This window comes from Hyaena hyaena, unplaced genomic scaffold (genome assembly GCF_003009895.1).
Source record: "Hyaena hyaena isolate Hyena2069 unplaced genomic scaffold, ASM300989v1 scaffold_39, whole genome shotgun sequence".
NCBI classification, from domain to species: domain Eukaryota; kingdom Metazoa; phylum Chordata; class Mammalia; order Carnivora; family Hyaenidae; genus Hyaena; species Hyaena hyaena.
The window spans coordinates 2,180,325-2,200,307 of NW_024080671.1; the positions used below are offsets into that span (position 1 = coordinate 2,180,325).

The 19,983-nt window shown below is 37.4% G+C and overlaps 1 long non-coding RNA gene across 2 annotated transcripts; it reads left to right on the forward strand.

Moving 5' to 3' along the window:
- The first annotated feature begins 1,200 nt into the window (after nucleotides 1–1,200).
- On the forward strand, nucleotides 1,201–15,473 carry LOC120230280. Of its 2 annotated transcripts, none has more exons than XR_005527959.1 (3): nucleotides 1,201–1,331; nucleotides 10,390–10,468; nucleotides 15,206–15,473. It is a non-coding gene; the product is annotated as an uncharacterized LOC120230280 (long non-coding RNA). The 2 variants fall into 2 exon arrangements; XR_005527960.1 differs by lacking the exon at nucleotides 15,206–15,473 and adding an exon at nucleotides 14,253–14,312.
- Nucleotides 15,474–19,983: the final 4,510 nt, after the last annotated feature.

Sequence of the window (19,983 nt, forward strand, 5' to 3'; positions counted from 1 at the left end):
AAAGGTATGGCACCTAAGTCATAGGAAAATCACCAAGAGATTTAAACAAGAAACAAAAATAAAGAATCTTCAACAATGGTTGCTTCTATGGGAGGTGAAAGACAGAAGTGTTGGTTGAGAAAGAAATGGGCAAGAAGGGAGACTCCTTCATTTTATACAAGCCCTCACTGGGATACAAATTGCTTCTATACAATACCAATTAAACATGCTGAATAGTGGCTACATAAAAATATGGATCATGGCACTTCCGGAAAATTAAGAAAATTTTGCAGGTTTATGTCAATTGTCATGACAAAGTTGTCATAGTTGAGTGAGAAGTTCAAGGTACAAATATAAATATATGTGTTATAATAATCCAACCATATGAAAACAGAAAGTATACACGTTTACACTTCTCTGTAAACTTTGATACACAACAGGGATCAAATTAGATTCAATGATATCTCTGCCATTTCTTTTAGTTCATTGAATCTTTCTTGTGTTCATGTTGCTGCATGACAATTTAAAAAGTAGATACTGCTCCTCTTTATAAATCTAAAACTTGTAAGCTTTATTTTTAGTATATGAAACTTTCCTTCCAACAAAAAAGCTTTTTTGGCAGCTCTAGAGGTGTAAGCGCTGTCCCCTCAAAATATAAGTCTGCTCAGAACTTCAGAATGTAATCTTATTTGAAAATAAGGTCGAGGTGTTTGGGTGGCTCATTTGGTTAAGCATCTGATTTCAGCTCATGTCATGATCTCATAGTTGGTCCATTCGAGCCCAGCGTCGGGCTCTGTGCTGACAGCTCAGAGCCTGGAGCCTGCTTCGGATTCTGTGTGTCTCCCTCTATCTGCTGCTTCCCCACTTGCGCTCGCTTGCTCTCTCTTTCAAAAAAAAACAATAAAAAATTTTTTAAAAAAGAAAATAAAGACTTTGCAGGTGTAATTAGGTTCAGATGAGTCATACTAGATTCGAACTGGCCCTCAATCAAGTGACTAGTGTTCTTAGAAGAAAGGATATAGAGAAAAGGTAGACATGTGGAAACACAGGCAGAGTATAGGGGTATACAGCTACATCCTAAGGAATGTCAGGAATTACCAAGAGCTAACAGAAGGTAGGAAGAAGCAAGATTCTTTCCTAGAGCCATGGACATGCTGACATCATAATTTTCAGACCTCTAGACTCTGAGGGTGTGAGTGAATAAATTGCTGTTGCTTTAAGCCGCCATGTTTATGGTACTTTGATTTGTCAGTGATGGGAAACATACAGAAGTGGAATCATCATCATTATCATCATCATCTCTACAAGAGAGAAGTTTCCCCGGACTCCAGAGTTGGTCTGCTAGACTGGAGGTAACTCCAAAGGACCCTCATGATTTCCCAAGAAACCACTCTCCAGAAATGAATGGGAACAGTGCCTTTGGGGCATCGTTCTTTGCTTTCAGCACATCAGGCACCACTTTTCCAACACTTTCACTAAATACTTGAAAGGAAAAAAAAATTCTATTTTTACTTACAAAGGTAGTGTGCTATGTTTCTTAAACCCTACTTTGCTAAACAGTAGTTCCAGAAGATTTAAATGGAAGGAGAATGAAAATAAAAAGGGAAAAATAAAAGACTTCAGGACCCCAAAACCTTGAAAACATTTCATGATAAGGACTTCTCTTGGAGATCCTTATGCACATTGAGAATCTGAAAGATCCTGAGGAAAAGCCCATTTATCTTTGCTTAACATTAATTCTATACTTTTAGAAAAGTATGGAATGGAATTTGAGTAAGTCCAGGGAGAGTAGAAATTAGGCTGGTCCCAAGAAGATTAGATCCTAGCTCGGCCACGTATGGTCTGCAATCTGACTGTGCACACAACCTCCGTTTTCTCCTCTGAAGACAGGAACTATCACCCGCCCTGTCAATGCCACAAGGTTGTTAGAAGGATCAGCCACCATAGTTACATTTCTCTACTTTATGCTTGTATCCCTTATAATACCTCATATCTGGGATGATGATAAGACTTAAATTACCTATCTAAAAAGGTGGATACAAAATAACTGATACACATCAAAGCATCTTGGAAAATAAAATATTGTGTAGGTAGGAGATGGAATTTACTACTTGATTTACTTGATTTTTCTAATTTATTGATGCTATGTTAGGGAGTTAAAAGATTTTTTTATTTATGGACAATGCAAACTGGAAAAAATAATCCATCTGCACCTCCATTTCAAATCCGTACAAACTTGATGCCATTTCTGTTACCTTGCCAGTAATGTTTATAGAAGTAGGGGCACTGATGGTGTGGTTTTTGTTTTATTAGGTTTTAGTTTTTGTTGTCAGCCATCCTTCAAAGCATAGGAAAAGGGAAGTATTTTCATTGTACCTTCATTCACATGTCTCCATATTATTTTTTCAGTCTACGTTTCATCAAGGTGTATAACAGACTGTTTCAGATTAGGAAAAATGGCAGCATGCCTGTGTGCGAGGCATATTAATTTCACTAGAAACATGAAATATAATATAGATATATAATATAATATTATACGTACATATATAATATTGTAATGGAATTATTTGGTTTGCTGTGTCACATTGTCTGGCAAATGGAATCATACCAAAAGCTTCCAATTGCTCTAGAAAGAGAGATTCCTCATCACATCTTCAACTGAACATTAAAGCAAAACAAAAAAGCTACCTTTATCAAAAAATATGAGACCCCTAACAAGTGGACTGTAATTAAAACAAAGTGAATATTACTAATGTTTGATATACCAACAAACCAAATCTCAACAAATTATACACACACACACACAAAACCAGACATGTGCATTTCTAACTAAATGATTTAAAAGAATTATTTGTTGCTTAACAGATTTCTTTCAACCCAAAGATAAGTCTCCATTAATTCTGAAAATATGAAGATATGAGATAAACCATACATACACATATACACACCACACACATCTATTTAAAAGACTAAGCAGTGTGATTCAGAAGAAAAGACTTTTACATTTAAAAGGAAGGAACAGGGTGCCTGAGTAGCTCAGTGGGTTAAGTGTCCAACTTCAGCTCAGATCACGATCTCCCTCCAAGAGTTTGAGCCCCGCGTCAGGTTCTGTGCTGACAGCTCAGAGCCCGGCGCTTGCTTCAGATTCTGTGTCTCTTTCTCTCTTTGCCCCTCCCCCACTAGCAATCTCTCTCTCTCTCTCTCTCTCAAAAATAAACATTAAAAAAATAAAAAATGATAAAAGGGAGGATCAATTGCCTACATAATTTTCCAGTTAATTTTTAGTTCTGTGCTTTACTTTGTTCATTGGGAAGTAAACTTTTAACAAAAAATGTACTGAGTATTTACTGTAGTTCTATACAGACCAGATTTTCACATACACAAAAACAACAGTATCCAGCTTCCAATGTTCTTTTTCATAATGTATGCATAGGCCGAGAATGACTTATTACTTGTCACTTAAAAAAACACACATTTCCTCTAATGTTGAGCATTTCACAAAACCTTCTCTATAACACACTGCATGTCCATATGTGGACAATGTGTAAAATAGACTTTGGATATTTTGCCATAGTTTGTAGTATATGTGTTGGTGTTCCCTGCCAACTTTCCATTCTCTTTACCAAAGAAGTTGCCTAAATCGTTAATGCAGAATATTTTAAACATAGAATGTCATCCAAACCTATTTTTCCCTAATATACTTTTTAAAGGGGAAAAGGTCAGAATATTCCAATCAATTGACGCACTCGATCTAATTTATGCACCGAGGAGCTCAAAACTGCGTCACTTGACCATTTTCCATTTGTTGCTGGTGAGACTAGTGATGGGTTTCTTACTGACTTTATAATCCAAATTGTAAGGAAAGAGAGAAAATAGACTACAGAAGACCAGTAGCTCCTGAAGTGTTTTGTTTCTGAGGGGGCAGTTATGGGCACCTGGAAACTGAATTGGAAAGACTTGCGGGGAAAACACAGTCAAGTCATTAACCCTTTCCAACCTGTAAGAAGAAAGAGTGAGCTGAGGCTGGTAACCTAGAGCTATTTTAAGGAATAGGGATTGCTTTTTGAGGACCGAGCTAATGCCATCTTTCCAGAGTAGAATATTGGCCCTGCGGAAATGATGGGCAAAATGCTAAAAACGGATTTTCACCACTCACTGCTATTCCAAACGAGATGCTACGTTTCCAAAGAGTCTTCCATGGAAAGAAAAAGTAAGTTAGTGCAAATAAGAATTTCCATGTGTTTATGAAAGGACAACATACTCTTGCCAGTAGGATTAGTAAAACTCCCCCTCCTCAATAAATAAATAAATAAATAAATAAATAAATGAATAACAATTTTTAGAAAGATGAAAAAATGTAAGAAAAATTAATGTTTATTTTTGAGAGAGACAGAGACAGAGAGTGAGCGGGGGAGGGGCAGAGAGAGAGGGAGACACAGAATCCTAAGCAGGCTTCAGGCTCGAGCTGTCAGCACAGAGCCTGATGCGGGACTTGGACTCACCCATGAGATCATGACCTGAGTCAAAGTCAGATGTTTAATCAACTGAGCCACACAGGCGACCCAAAAGATGAAACGATTTTTAAATAATGTTTAAAAAGTAAAACAACCAACATCCAAACCCCTGAAAACTAGGATAGCAGGATTAGTTCTGTCTGACAAATCTAAACAAATCCAGACCTTTCTTCAGATGCGTTTAAGGTTTTGTGTTGGTTTATCTGGTCTTTGCTGTTTGGTTTTGTTTCTGCTTTGTGTCTGTTGCTCACAATACGAGGAACACTGACAAACTTTGAAAACAGCTCTTCCCTTTCACACACAGGGAGTATGCAGTAATTCAATTTTTAAAATTTTGTTTACTGTTTATTTTTGAAAGAGAGACAGAGAGCAAGTGGGGGAGGGACAGAGAGAGAGGGACACACAGGCTTGAACCAATGGAGTGAGATCATGGACATGAGCCGAAGTTGGATGCTTAACAAACTGAGCTACCTAGGCTCCAATCAATAATTTTCAGATCAAGGTGTATGGGTGCTGCCTCATCTAAGAACCCAAGGAACATGGATTCAAACATTTCCGCTCGTGCCCTGTATTCCTATTGGTCATTTATCACTGTAAGTAGCAGAAGTGCTTTAAATTATAGGTCAGTAGAAAGGCATGAGTTATAATTCCATCTTCTTTTATTCAGTTTTTAATAGGCCAGTGACTTTTATTAGGTACCTGGGTAATGTCGGGAGAGACAGCTTCCCTGTGGATTCCTTATCCTGTAACCTACTGGATGGGACTGGGTGGTCTCAGCCCTTCCCTCCTATTTTAGTTTTTGATCTAAGATGCCATCTTGGAGATGAGAATAGCCTCTGTAATGAAGCATGGATTAAGATCTTGCTTCTTTACGCCACATCTACTCAGTTCTAATTTCAGAATTGTGTTTCTTTCTAAAGATTTCAGGTGCCACCAACATAGGCCCTTGCAAGGTGACATAGCTTGGGATTTGAGGGCATCAAGTAAGGAATCCGATTACTAAAGTTTGAATTCCTGTTTCTGCGATAGATAGATAGACAGATAGATAGGTAGACAGACAGACAGACATATATAATATATGTCTATATTTATACATAAAATTCTTCTATAGTTCATATACTTGGGTGCCTTTAGTAAGTTACTGCACTTTTCACTTCTGAGTTTCCATGTTCCCATTGTAAAATTGGGAGTGATCATCTCATAAAGTTAGTCTCAGGAATAATGTGTTAAACTAACATATGCAAAGTACTTAAAGAAGTGCCTGGGGAGAAAATAAGGTGTTACATAAGTGTTTGCTATTGTAACTATTCCCTCTTAACTATAGAACTCAAGGAAGATGCTGATGGCAAACATTTATATTTAACACTGTTCCTAAAGCACTAATCAATTTATTAGAACTTCACATTTAATTAAAAGGTAAAAATAAAATGGTGGTAATAATTATTAATAGTAATGATTATCATAATTTGAAAATGACAGATGTCTATTTTGAAAACCCAAGAGGCATAAATGTTCCACTACTATAAATACCAACTCATTTAAAAAGCCATAGCTTTCCTGCAGAAAAATAATAAATGTTTGGAAAAATAACGGGAAAAAAATCTCATTCACAGTAGAAGTGAGGTATAAAATACCTAGGAATAAGTATAACAAATATTCATTGAAGAAATAAAAAAAAAAACTATTGAGAAACAAGGTAGAAAACTTAATGAATAAATGAAAAGACATACTCTAATCATAGGCGGAAGACATATTATGATCAAGGTGGCAGTTCTCGATATTTTAATACACATCAGGGTAATGCCACTTAATAACCTCACCTACTTAAGATACGTGAATTTTATTATATGTAAATTATGCCTTAAGAAAAAATTCTGCCAATGTGTTTTCAAACTGACAAAATGATCCTGAAATTCACCTACAAAAATAAATATTTTAATTTTTTTTAATGTTTTATTTATTTCTAGGAGAGAGAGAGAGAGACAGCGTGAGCAGGGGAGGGTCAGAGAGAGAGGGAGTCACAGACTGAAACAGGCTCCAGGCTCTGAGCTGGCAGTCAGCACAGAGCCCGACGCGGGGCTGGAACCCACGAACCGCGAGATCATGACCTAAGCGAAAGTCGGACGCTTAACTGACTAAGTCACCCAGGCGCCCCTAAAAATAAATATTTTAAAAAATACAACAGAGAAATAACTTGAGATGCATTGTCCTCTTGAGTAATACACTATTGTACGTTTGGAAGGGATATTCAGTTTAATTAAAGAAAAAGAATGGGTAGTTCATTCACGAACTACCAATATAGATCCAATATGGTGCAAGCCTCCAAGATAGCTCCCAGATACTCAGATATCCCAGATATCTCCTGATACTCATTCATGCCCTTATTTTTTTCCTTCAAACATTGAGCAGTGCTGACCTGTGCACAAATAGGCTATTGTAGAAATGAATATGTGTGGCGTTTGATGTAAGCCTAGGAAAGACACCGGGGCTTTTGTCTTATTCCCTTTTGCATCTCCTGCTTTGGGAGAAGCTAACTACTATGTTCTGAGGCTATTCAAGAAACCCCAAAGAAGTCCATGTGTCAAAGAATTGAGGCTTCTTGCCAACGGTCAGAAGCAACTCGCAAGCAATTTAGGTGAGCCATCTTGGAAGTCAATCTTCCAACCTCAGTCAAGCCTTGAGATGACTACAGCTCTGGGCACACATTGACTGTAACCTCTTTAAAGACTGCAAGCCAGAACCATCCACTTCAGCTGCACTTAAATTCTTGAACAACGGAAACTCTACGATAGCAAAGATTTATTTTTCTTTTAAGCCACTAAGTTTTGAAGCAATAATAGTAATAACAAATGTATTATGAAGTCAGAGGTATCTATCCAGATATATAAGGATCAATGATCATATGAATTGATGGGAACAGAGAAGCTATCCAATAATCATATCTTATTAAAGACTAATATACATGATACAGATGTAAATCTTGAGAAGAAATATGAAACCATCAAAGTATTTAAAAATAATGAATTAGAATGAACAATCCTGGATTTGAGGACTTTTATAGGCATTGCATTGAAAAATGTAAAATCTCAGAACATAGATCCCAAAAAGAAATATATTCATAAATATATAATCATAAAATATAAAGTATTATGCATTAAATGGTACATAATCAAAATAAGAAGAGAAATATACATTTATCTGGCAGATAGGTCAGTCGTATATATATATATATATGTATATATATATATATACACACACAAATTCAACAATTCAAAAAATATATATATAATGTAACATTAAATGAAAAAGCTAATACATCAAGACCAATTGGAGTTTGTCCCAAGATTAAGAGGATGATTTGGATCAGGAAATATGTTTCTGAAATTATGATCACAAACTAAGAATAGAAGTTGTCATCTTAAATAGGCTAAAGAACATAAAAATCAGTAAGTACAGAGCTTGCTACTAAAAATTAAAAATATTTCTATTTTAGTATTATGTATATAATTTATGTTATAGTACATGTATACAGTCTATACACATGTGTATGTAGCATTCTAGTTGGGATTCCAACTTAGACCCCTAACAAAACAAAAACAACATAAAGAGTGTAAAAATGAAAGGCAATAAAATAAATATGCCACATTAATAGCTGATGTCATTGCCTAAAAGAAAAAAAATCATGTAAGGAAATTATGAAAAGAGACTTAAGTATATTTCATTGTATATACAATCAAATAGAGAAATCAATTGTACTTCTATGCACCTAAGATAGAGAGGAAACTTAACAAAAGCTATAATTCAGCAAAGCAACAGATATATAGACACAGACCCTACAGAAGCCCTTTATAGAAAACTTTGTAAAATTTATCAGTAGATTTTAAAATGGGTCAAAATAAAAGGAGAACACTTCGTGGTTGGGAAGTATCCATATTTTAATGATGTTTGTTCTATAGATTTGACCTATACATTCTATACAATTCCACTACAAATATCAGTGGTATGTTGGCTTTTACAGTATAAGGATAATAAAATATATATAGTTTCATGTTGAAGAAAATAAACATGTGAATCATTTATTTGATGTCACATTGTTTTTAGAAAAACAACCAGATCCCGAGAACATACACAGCATAAGGCTATCACATTAAAGGAGTATGAAATGTCCAGTTTTGAAAACTGTTGTAACAGTGTATGAGATTTAGAAACAGAAATTATATTAGTGTGCTAGGGTGGCCGTAAAACAGTGCCACAGACTAAACAGCTTAAACAACAGAAATGTAATTCTTCACAGTTCTGGAGGCTGGAAGCCCAAGATTAGGGTGTTGGTAAGGTAGTTTCCTCTGAGTCCTCTCTCCTTGGCTTGTAGATGGTCTTCTTCTCCCTGTATCTTCACATGGTCTTTCCTCTGTGTGTGCCTATGTTTTAATTCCCTCTTCTTTGAAGGACACGAGTCCTTCAGGACAACAGAGACCTAGCAGTTAGCATTTGGGAGCCAGTGTCTCATATATATTAAGGGCTGAATGTTTACATCCCCCCAAAATTCATATATTGGAATCCTAACCTCAAGAGAGATGGTTTTAAGAGGAGGTGCCTTTGGGAAGCTATTAAGCATGAGGGTGGAGCTCTCATGAATGAGACTGGTGCCCTTATAAAAGAGATTTCAGAGAGGTCCCTCTTCACCATGTTAGGATCAGGGAGAAAAAGGCATGGGGGGATTAGGTAGATAAATAACCAGGGGACACAGGGGAAATCCTAGCAGCAGGCTTTGCTTTCAGTAGGTGATTTTTTATATTAGTTTAGTTTAGTTTAAGTTCGTATTTGTTTATTTTGAGAGAGCGCGGGTACACATGTACAAACATATGAGTGAGCACAATCCAGGCAGGAGCAGAGAGCAGAGGAGAGAGAGAACCCCAGTGCAGGGCTCGAGCCAAGAAGTGTAAGATTATGACCTAAAGCAAAATCAGGAATCAGATGTTTAACCAATTGAGCCACCCAGGCGCCCCAAATAGCTGAATCTTTAAAAAAGCACAGGACAGTTACATACTCCATGTGAAAAACAAAATGCTAAGATCACTTCCTGATCCAAAGTTACCTGTTCCTATAAAATATCAATCTCCTCTTAACATTCAACATCTCACTTTCCCAAGGATTTAAGAAAATGATTGTCTAAAGAATGGGCTGAAAGGTTTTAGTTCTCATCCATCTTTATGGTTCTCAGAATGATTACTCAGTTCAAATATTGGTCATCTATGATTTGAGACTACTGTTTACGTATGGCAAACAGACTTATGCCCACCCTTCCTAACACCAATTGTTTAAGCCAGCACATCATTTCATTTTATAAGTTGGGTGTCCTTAGCTAGTCCTGCAATGAACTTCCTGAAACATTGTAATAACATGACTCATGCCAGGGAGAGTGTATTTTATGGATGCGTTGAGAAATTTTAAAGTTAGACAAATCAATGATTGTTGAAATGAAGAGACATGTTGATAAAAATGAGGGCATGGCTTGAGTTTGTTTTTTAAAAGACTGTGGTTGTAACAGATCACAAATGAAAATATCATTCTTTTAAAATGTTAAATGAAAAAAATGCTAAATGAGAGAGGGCCGACGCGATTTTGGAAGTAATTCGAGAAGTGTAAATACCTTGTAAAAATAAGTTTAAATACGTTTTATTTCTTAGTACTATTTCTAATGTCATCTAATATAGACAGTGAAAATTCAGCTCCCCCAGGCCAAGAAATAATACATAATTTTTTAGAGTTCTTTAGTATTCGAATGGAATTGATTAAAATGAAACTCTCTGGGTGAGACATAAAAGTCAAAATTTGGTTAATGTCTGTTCAGATTGTGTTTTTCATTTTAATCAGACTCTCAGTTTCCTGCTTCTAGGACATGCACACACACACTACAATTCCAGGGAGAAACTATTTAGCAGAATGGTTGGCCTCTTCAACAAATGTGAAGACAGGTAATATTATATAACACTGTTATATGAAATTTTCACCATCGGTTTGCAGCTCAAGGAAGCTTAGATGAGTGTCCATTGGCCTGCATTTCCCCCCATGTTTTTACCTGAGGGTAAGTCATAAAGGGGTAACTGCTGGAAGTATTTGGGACAAAGGTTAGTTACAGGGTCTCCCTTTTCTTTTCCTCTTCCTAAGCTGCCATCTATTTCCTTTCTCTGGGTTCTATCAGCATTCTAGCAACAAAACATGATGCCAAAGGCATGGTTGTGATCCCCCATTCTGACTTATACTTTCATTCTGCTTTGCTCAACACTCAGTATTCCTAGGTATCTATTCATTTGAACACTTATGACAACGTGTCTTAAATAATATTATGAGCATTGTTCTTTCCAAGTGATTGAAGAGATGGTTTAACTGGTAAGAACAGAATGCCCACTGTTTTCTCGGTATCTAGGCAGTTCTTTGTTTTTTGTTCTAACTAGCCAAGGCAGGAAAAAAAAAACAAACCTTATGTACAGTATGCTAATATTGATTTTAAAGGGAAGTGCTGTTTGGAGGCACGATGCCTGTTTACATCAGATGGAGATGGTATTAGCACAGGCACTTTTTTTCTTCTTCTTCAAACTCTAAATACACTCTTGTCTGAGGGACACAAAGGCTTCATCATAAAAGCTTGGTTAGAACCGGACAATTGCACAGCTTTGCTTTTGTCTGACTGCATTCTAATCTGTTAACTTTTAAAATTGAATGAGAGACATTGTTTCCTGAGGGGAGAGGGGAGCATGAAAGCCACAGAGCACAATGAGGGACAGTATTACTCACCTTGGAGTACCTGACTTCCAGATGCCCGTGGCCTGATTATTCTTGTCACAGGTGAAGAGTTCAACTGGTACAGGGCCCTGATTTCTGAAACTAAGAATAGATGAACTTCGGGGGAGGAAAATCTTTAAGAGGAGGGAATAAGTGAATTAGGAAAAGAAAGAAAAAATTGAAAGAATAAAATAAACAAGAAAAGCTTACATTAAACTGGAGGTGACCATTAAAAAGGTGACAGTGATATAATCCGAGTAATGGATTGAATATTTGGGTTGTAGCTTCTAAAACTCAGGCTCAGAGTTATTTTTGACTGCTCTAGGGGGATATAGTGCTTTGGCATTTTGTAAGAATTAAACTACTGTTGTGAAGAATATTTGGGAAGGTAAAATGGAAGCTTCAAGTTGAAAGCCAGGCCCTAGTCAAGCATGTGAAACAGACGATGGGTATCTTCAGAACCAAGTTCTCCAACGCTGAAGATTCACTGTTGGTGGATCCTCTCCTGGTCTGTGTTCCGTCTTCCCACTAAGCCCCTAGGGCAACTTTCGAGCCTTCAGTTACACTTCCCAGTATGAGTCTCCTTGCTGCCACCAGTGTTTACGTGAGAGACAGTCTATTCCTGTGGCATCCGGTCTGTCCAACACCTGCACCTTCAGACTCTACACCCATCATTGTGAGTCCAGGTTACAAACCAACTACAGACAACACATCTCATGTGTGGGAGAGGTGCTGCTTCTGTCCATATTATATTATAGTCCTTGAGATCTAGCCTTTCAATGCGGGAATCTCAGACTCAGATAAGGTGAAGGCAATATAGGTATTCTGAGATAAAAAAAAAAAAAAAATTCTTTGTTTGGGCACTCACACCAACTATTTAGGCAACTATCTATAAAAAAGAAATAAAGCCAAGTAGTTGACTACTTTTCCAGAGCTACCGTTCCTGGGTTGAAGGTCTGCCCCACGACTCTCTGGATGAGACACTTCAACCAAGTTACTGACTTCATCTATAGAATGGAAATGATAATTAGAGCTACTTCACGGATTATTGTGAGTCTAATAATTGAGATAATACAGATAAAACACTGGTAGATTTTCCAGCCTGTGTTGAACATTCACTCTGGCATATGGTAAGCTATTACTCTTTTCTGGTGGGGTGGTCGTTACTAAACTACTGCTAATCTGGAATGAGGCTGAGGTGGAGTGACCCATAGGTGGGGACATGGCAATGAAGATGACCAAACCAGGTGTGTCAGCAAGGCTCTGCCAGGGCACTGAAAAACACTCACTCAATTAACTCAGAGGGTTAGTTGGAGAGAGTTCAATGGAGGGAATATTTGCTGATGTAGGACAAGATTAACAGAATCATAAAGGGATGGTGACATGCCCAGAAGTGCCTACTGAGGCTCAACCAGTCCAGACATTGAGCTTCTAAGCCTGGAGAGGAGGAGAAAGTTGTGTTATGAGAACCTAGAGAGAAGTGTAGACGTTGATGAGGGGGTCACCCTGTAAAAGCCATAGCTGTAGAGTGACAGCCCAGCAAGAAAATGGAGGAGAGCTACATAACCACTCTGTTCATATGCTGATAACTCTCACTGAGAAAGCCGGGCCAGGGGCCAGAGGGGAAGATCCCTGGCTTTGCAGTTCCTGTAATGAAGCTCCTTGGGTAGAAAGCAAGGCTGAGAATAAATCTGGAAGGGCAGAGAGTAATACCGGTGGACAAGCACACCAGATTTACAATTTATTTTTCATGAACTTCAATTCTTGCCAGTATTATGAAAGTAGGATTTAGCACTTGTTATTTAAAGAACCTCTAAACTTGCTTTGTGGGGCCCTGGAGCTTTGTGGATTGGAGCTTGGATCTTTGACTTACAGCTATATCGTAGGACTGATATCTCAGAATCCCTGGGAGCCTAACCTCTAAGTACTTATATTTTGCTTTGAACAGTAAAAAGCCCAGTGTTCTGTCAAACAGGACCTCACTAATGTATAGTTCCTAACGCCCAGAGTTTCTGTCAATGTATTAATGTAATTAAGTTATCAAATTTGAAAGTTTATATCATGCATATATTTGACATATTTATATATATTTGAAGTTAAAATCAGATAAAATATACAAATCCAATTTATTTCCTGGACATGTGGATATTATTTCCCATGGTTACTGTGCAAGTCACTACTATACCCCCTTTCAAAGCTGCACCCCCTTTCAAAGCTCTCAATTTTGCTTATGGTGTTATTTCAAAATAAATGGGACATTTCAAAATAAATTTAGAAGTTTAGCTCTTCACTATGTGACGACTATTTTATGAGCATTTTTAATCCACTTTGGCTGCTTAGATTTTCATGGTGGGGTCTAACAGTATCCAAAATTAACAGAATAAATTTTGGATAAATGCTGATTGGTGTTTAATATTGAATTTTAAAAAGTTAAAGCTAGTGTATTCATTATCCTGAACAATTCATTGAGAAGATTCCAAGATACAAGAAGCCTTTTTTCTCCCAAAACTGAACTTGGCATTTCTTGGAATGTGCTACCATGTCTGAATGATAAACAACCAGAGGTAGGGGTCTTTTTAGCTAGTACAGACCTTTGCATAGAGTACACATGAAATAATCATCAGCTCAGTGAACTTTAGGGTAGATGCAAAATGAAAGTGAAATTCATAACCATTAATACAAGTAAATATTTGCCATATAATAGAAGTAATATCCTTTACTGTAACATGCAAAGAAAATAGATCAATCGATCAATCGATCGATAGATAGATAGATTAAATACATCAAAGTCAAAAGTCAAAATATGGTTAAATTCATGTAAATATTCCAAATAACATGTATAATGTCAACATCCACAGCTGTCATTCAGACCATGTCCCATTAAAAATAAAAAATAAACAGTTCAAAGAGATTAGGAAGTATTCGACATAATGAGTCTACCACAATAAAATATTTATGATTCTCTCTTTCATCCAGGAAACTATTTGATACCATCATGGAGTGAATGGAGCTGGAAGCAAGGAAGGAGTATTGACGTCAACACTTATTATATTAGTGAAATAAATATTGAGAGAATGTTTAGAGAATCCCCTGGCAATGAACCAAGCACATAGTCACTTCCAGCTAACACACCAGGAACATTTGACCATTTTATTTGACAGTTGATGCATTTAAAAAACAATGCATTTGATACTAGGAAATCAGAGGATTAGTTTTATGTTTCTATTGGAAAAGTAATCTTATATGTTCTTGCTTAATTTAAATACAAAATTATAAGTTGCATATTTTAACCACTCTCCACCCAGAATACTGCCTCCCCTCTGAAATATCACTGATATTAATCCAATATTATTAGATAGTTTATTTCATTTGTCCATGTATAGGTGTGTGATGGAAGCCAAAGCACATGTTATTGGAAAGAATAGTGAAAAAGATGCTAGGGGACGAAGAAAACTCTGTCTTCTCTATTTCTGAGATGGTGAAGGCAAAGTAAAAAAAAAGGTATTAACCTAGTTAATTAAAAACAGAGAAAACAGACAAGGGATTCAGCAATATGTAACTCCAAGGAGATATCATCAATATCAAGATGATCTCATTTAATTCCAACCAGTGTCCCAATTCTTATGACATGTCCCTTCCTGTGAAAAGGTAGTTATCTTGGCATTGCAGCTGGCAGGACCATACACTGTTTTTACTCTCTAGTTTCTCGCTTTCAGGAACTAGATGAAAAAGTAACTACTCCAAAATTGCTCAGGGCTGGAAAGTCATTTTTCTTGTTGACCTTTCCTATCTAGATGCATCATGTTCTTCAAGTGATAAAAATTGTATTTGAGAAACTGATGGATTCTAAATTCTTTTGAATTTCCCTGGACTGTAATGAAAGAAGAAATATTCTCTAAGACTAAAGGTTTCTATTCTTTGACTGTTAGGTACAGACAACATCCTCCTGGAAGCAAGAAAAATGCTTACGCTCGAAGTCTGAATTCCACCATTTGAAATGCATGTCTTTGGATTATGAAGAAAATGTATGGGTTTTCCAGCATTCCCCCACCGCCCCCCAGTGAATATGCCTTAGGAGTCCAACTCCTGATTTTAACTCAGGTCATGATCTCGTGGTTCCTGGGATTGAACCCTGAATCTGTGTTGACAATAAGGAGCATTCATGGGATTTTCTCTCTCTACCCCTCCCCCGCTGGCATGCACGCATGTTGTCTCTCTCTAAATTAATAAAATAAACTCACAAAAAGGATTATAAAAGGGCATGCTGTGAGAGAAGATTTAACAACAGAAATTATACCAGCATAACTTCTATCTATTTGTTGTATTAAAAGCAAGCATGGAGCAGGTTTCTGGGAAGAATACTGCAGAAGTGGTGCAGGGTTTTAATCTCCCTGAATCTCTTTCTATAAATAAGCAGAGCAACAGGGTAGGAAAATCACAAATCATTGAGAAAATGGTATCTGAGTAGAGGCATAAAGATGAAAGAATTATTCACACGAGTATCAGAGAAAAGAGTAATCCAGGCAGAGAACAGACACTTCTGGGGCCTCATGGCTGGAGGGGGCCTTATGTGTTTAAGGAAAATCATGGGGAACAGGGTAGCTAACACACAGGAAGTGAGGAGGAAGGGAGAGAAATGACGTCAGAGTTGTAGCGGGGAAGCCAGCCCATCCCTGGATTTTGCCCTCTACTCTGCGCGAATGGGGATTCACTGAAAGGTGCTAAACACGAGTGGTGAGCTGTGCTTAATGGTTCCCTCCAGCTGCTGTAATAAGACATATTTATAGGAACATCTCCAAAAATACTGAGAAAGGGCATAGAAAATGGATGGGATGATCCACACTAAATTATTTACACTAGGTCTTAAGGGGGTAGGAAAAGAGAAATTCATGTTTTATTCTTTCTATACCTCTGATTTATTTTTACTTCTTACAGTGAGAATGCATTACTTTTGTAAAAGGTACTGTTATATATATTATATATATACACAATTATGTGTGTGTGTGTGTGTGTGTGTGTGTACTGCCCCAAGTCAGTCTTCTTATTCTTGAACAGCCTTTGTTCTTAAGCAATTTGTCCTCATGCTAGCTTAAATTCTTTCCCTATAACTTCTCTCCAACCTGCCCTAGTTTTAATTGTCAGGAGATAGAATGGGCTTAATAATTCTCTAACAAGACATCTCATCAGCTTGCCGCAGAGAGGTGACGGAAGTTGGAGAAGTCTAAAGAACATTCTTCAAATTTCACAACTTAACCAAAGGCTGGCCCCGCATAGCAGGCAGAAGTCAACGGGACAGTAAGAGGAGGAAATAAACAACAAAGAAGTCTGGTGGGAACATGTACTTCTCTGGGATATAAAAAGAAGCTTGCCATCACATGTTGGGCAATCTTCTAAAATCACAGGTAAATGACCCAGGAAAGCTGTTGAGAAATGTGAGGTTCTCGTCTGCTACATAAGGCAGCACCAAAGAAGAACGATTGAGAAATGCAGTCTGGAGAGGACTTAACACCCTCTTATTGCTCTCAAAGTGGACTGCTTCTGTTACCAGAATTATTTTTAGAAATGTTATCTCATATTTTCCATGCTTGCATTATTTCTTTCCCTTCTAATTTTATACCTGACTGCCCTGAGTGGGGGTGTGTACACCAGGGGGTGGGGGTCAGAGAAGGAAGTGGTGGTTTCAAAACACAAAGGAATACAAATCTCTTAGACTCAAGTGTAAGAAGCCAACATCTTTCTTCCCACTAAATCATTCTGCTGCAATTAAATGAACTTACGCGACTCTTCCCACAAGTGGGAAAGCACTTAATAAATCGCAAACTCTTTTAGAAGGGTTAGTTAATTAAAAATAAGGGAAGGGATTACTTATAAATAAATACAGGGTGCATGGATCATGCTCGCTGAGAAGAACCTAGGAGGCAAAAGATGGAGGAGAAAACATGAGAATGCCCTTTCCTTACTTACAGCCTGTTTCTCTGAAATAAGAGGCTGTGCTCTCACTGAACTGATGGTACCCTATCATCTTGGGGAAAGCTTTGTATAATAAAATTTCTGATTAAGAAAGCATTTACTCCCTAGCTTGTAGAAGGGATGGGATGGAAGCTACATAAAATAAAAAGTGTTTTCAGTTCCCCAGAAGTCTGTCTTAGCAGAACATGTGCAAACACAAAACATACATTACCAAATCGACAAGTGTAAACCAGTAAAAGCACAAAATCTAGTGGAAAGGCAGAGTGATCGAAACACTGAGGTCACTGAAATTAAGCATTGCAGGTAGAGAGAGAGCGTGGAAATTAAAAATACATTCATTTCTCAAGAAGGACAACTCTTTGATTACCAAAAAGTCACTTTTTTCTTTCCCCAAGGAAGGATGAAACCCAGAAGAAACACAAGCAAAAGGTCTAATATGCTCTTTGGACAAGTATTAGAATAATAACCACAGTGACTACCTTACTGTTGGTTAAGCCCTTTTTAGTTGCTAAGTATCTGATGTGCTTAAGTGAATTAATTTACTCAACTAACCAATTGGCTTTGTCAGACATCACAATGATTAGGAAAGAAGGAGCTAATTAGTCCCCAGACAAAGTCGGCTTCTCTCCCACCCAAGCTTTGTAGCCAGCAGTCTCTAAACTGGCTATGCACATCTTTGTAAGTATATATAAAATGACCTTTGGGAGTATAAGAAAATATGAAAGATTCATTTTAATCACTATGTTTCTTTAAAAACTGTTTTCGGGTTTTTTTTTTTTTTTGTATTTTTATTTATTTCTAGGAGAGAGAGACAGACAGTGTGAGCAGGGGAGGGTCAGAGAGAGAGGGAGTCACAGACTGAAACAGGCTCCAGGCTCTGAGCTGGCAGTCAGCCCAGAGCCCGACGCGGGGCCCGAACCCACGAACCGCGAGATCATGACCTAAGCGAAAGTCGGACGTGTAACCGACTAAGCCACCCAGGCGCCCCTAAAAATTGTTTTCGTATATGGTATACAATACACATAATATAGTGAGTCTGTATAGAAATATAAAAATTTGCATATACTGTGGGTAGTGCTTAAAATATGAAATGATAGGAATGTACAATCTGAAAAGCTTGGAAAAGAATGCTCAACTATTAAGCCATATGGTCCCCAGATTCAGACCAACCAAAATATATATATATACAAATTTCTTTCAAAATTTATATTTAGCACATTTTTTATCAATTTTGTTAAGCCAAATAAAAAGTTCCACATGAAATTCAATTCTATTGCACATTGTAGAAAAATCGTTAGCAATTCTGGTGTTAATAGTAACTCAAGGTTGTAGGTTACAGATTGCAAATTTTAGATTAGAGGTGCAATTTCTAAGGGGAAAAGGGACTTCTGGAGGAGAATGATATTGTCTAGAAGGTTGAACAGATTTAGATCAAGATATTTTAGAAACCTGTTATAAATAACAAATATCAAGTTTTTAAAATAGTACATTTGGGTCCATTTCATATATATTTCACTTCATTGCAATATAGTATATCAGGGATAATGTAAAATGAAGACGTTTCTTCGTGATGAAATGTCCCCCTCTGCTTAATACTTTCTGTTTAAAAAAATCACCTGAATAACATATAGAAGAAAGGTATCTATCACTGAGGCAAAGTGTACACATTAAAAGGAACAATATTAATATTTATTATGGTACCGTAATACTTTTCCGTTACTGCTATACCAAATCACCATAAATTTAGTGGCTCAAAACAATATAAATTTATTAACCTTATATATCCGGAGGACAGAAGTCCTAAATGGGCTTTATAGGCTGACACCAAGGTGTCTGAAGAGCTGCATTTCTTCTAGAAGCTCTAGGGGAGAATGTGTTTCTGCAACTCTTCCAGCTGCAGGAAGGCACCTGCATTCCCTGGTTGGTGATCCATATTCAAACAGAAACACTTCAATCTGCTTCTGTCCCCATGTCACCTTCTCTCACTCTGACTTTACAGCCTACCTTTTACATCAGGGTCATCTGGATAATCTAGGATAATCTCTCTGTCTCAAGATCATAACATAATTGCATCTCCAATGTCCCTTGTTCCTTATAAGGTAACATATTCTCCAGTTCCAGGGATTAGGATATGATACCTTCGGGAAGCCATTATTTGGTCTATTGTATGGTTTGCCATCTGGCCCCAAAAAACTCATATCCATCTCACATGCAAAATATATCCCTCTCACCCTAAGATCCCCCCAAGTCTCAACTGATTACAGCAACAACTCAAATCCAAATTCTCATCTAAGTCTTATCAGCTCAAAAGTCCCAAATCTCATCATCTAAATCATCCAAATTAGGTACAGATGAGGCTCTGGGTCTAATCCATCATAGAACAAAATCCCTCTCCATCTGTGGGTCTGTGAAAGTAGAAAATAGGTTATCTACTCCTAAAATACAATGGGGAGGCTGGCATAGGGTAAGAGTCAATAGTTATAGGTATCCCTCATCCAAAGGGATAAAGCGGGAAGGAAAGACACAATCACCACTCCCAAGCAATTTCAAAAACCCAGCAGGGCAAAGGGCACTAGAATTCAAGAATAATCCTCTGTGGCTTGAGCATCCATCCTCTGGACCTCTGGCTCTGCCCTCAGATTTGTCCTTGTTTCCTGAAGGATGGGACAGGTTTGTAGCCAAGCAGGTTCATCAGGCTATTTCCTGCTTATAGGGCTGTTGGGATGGGATAGCCTTC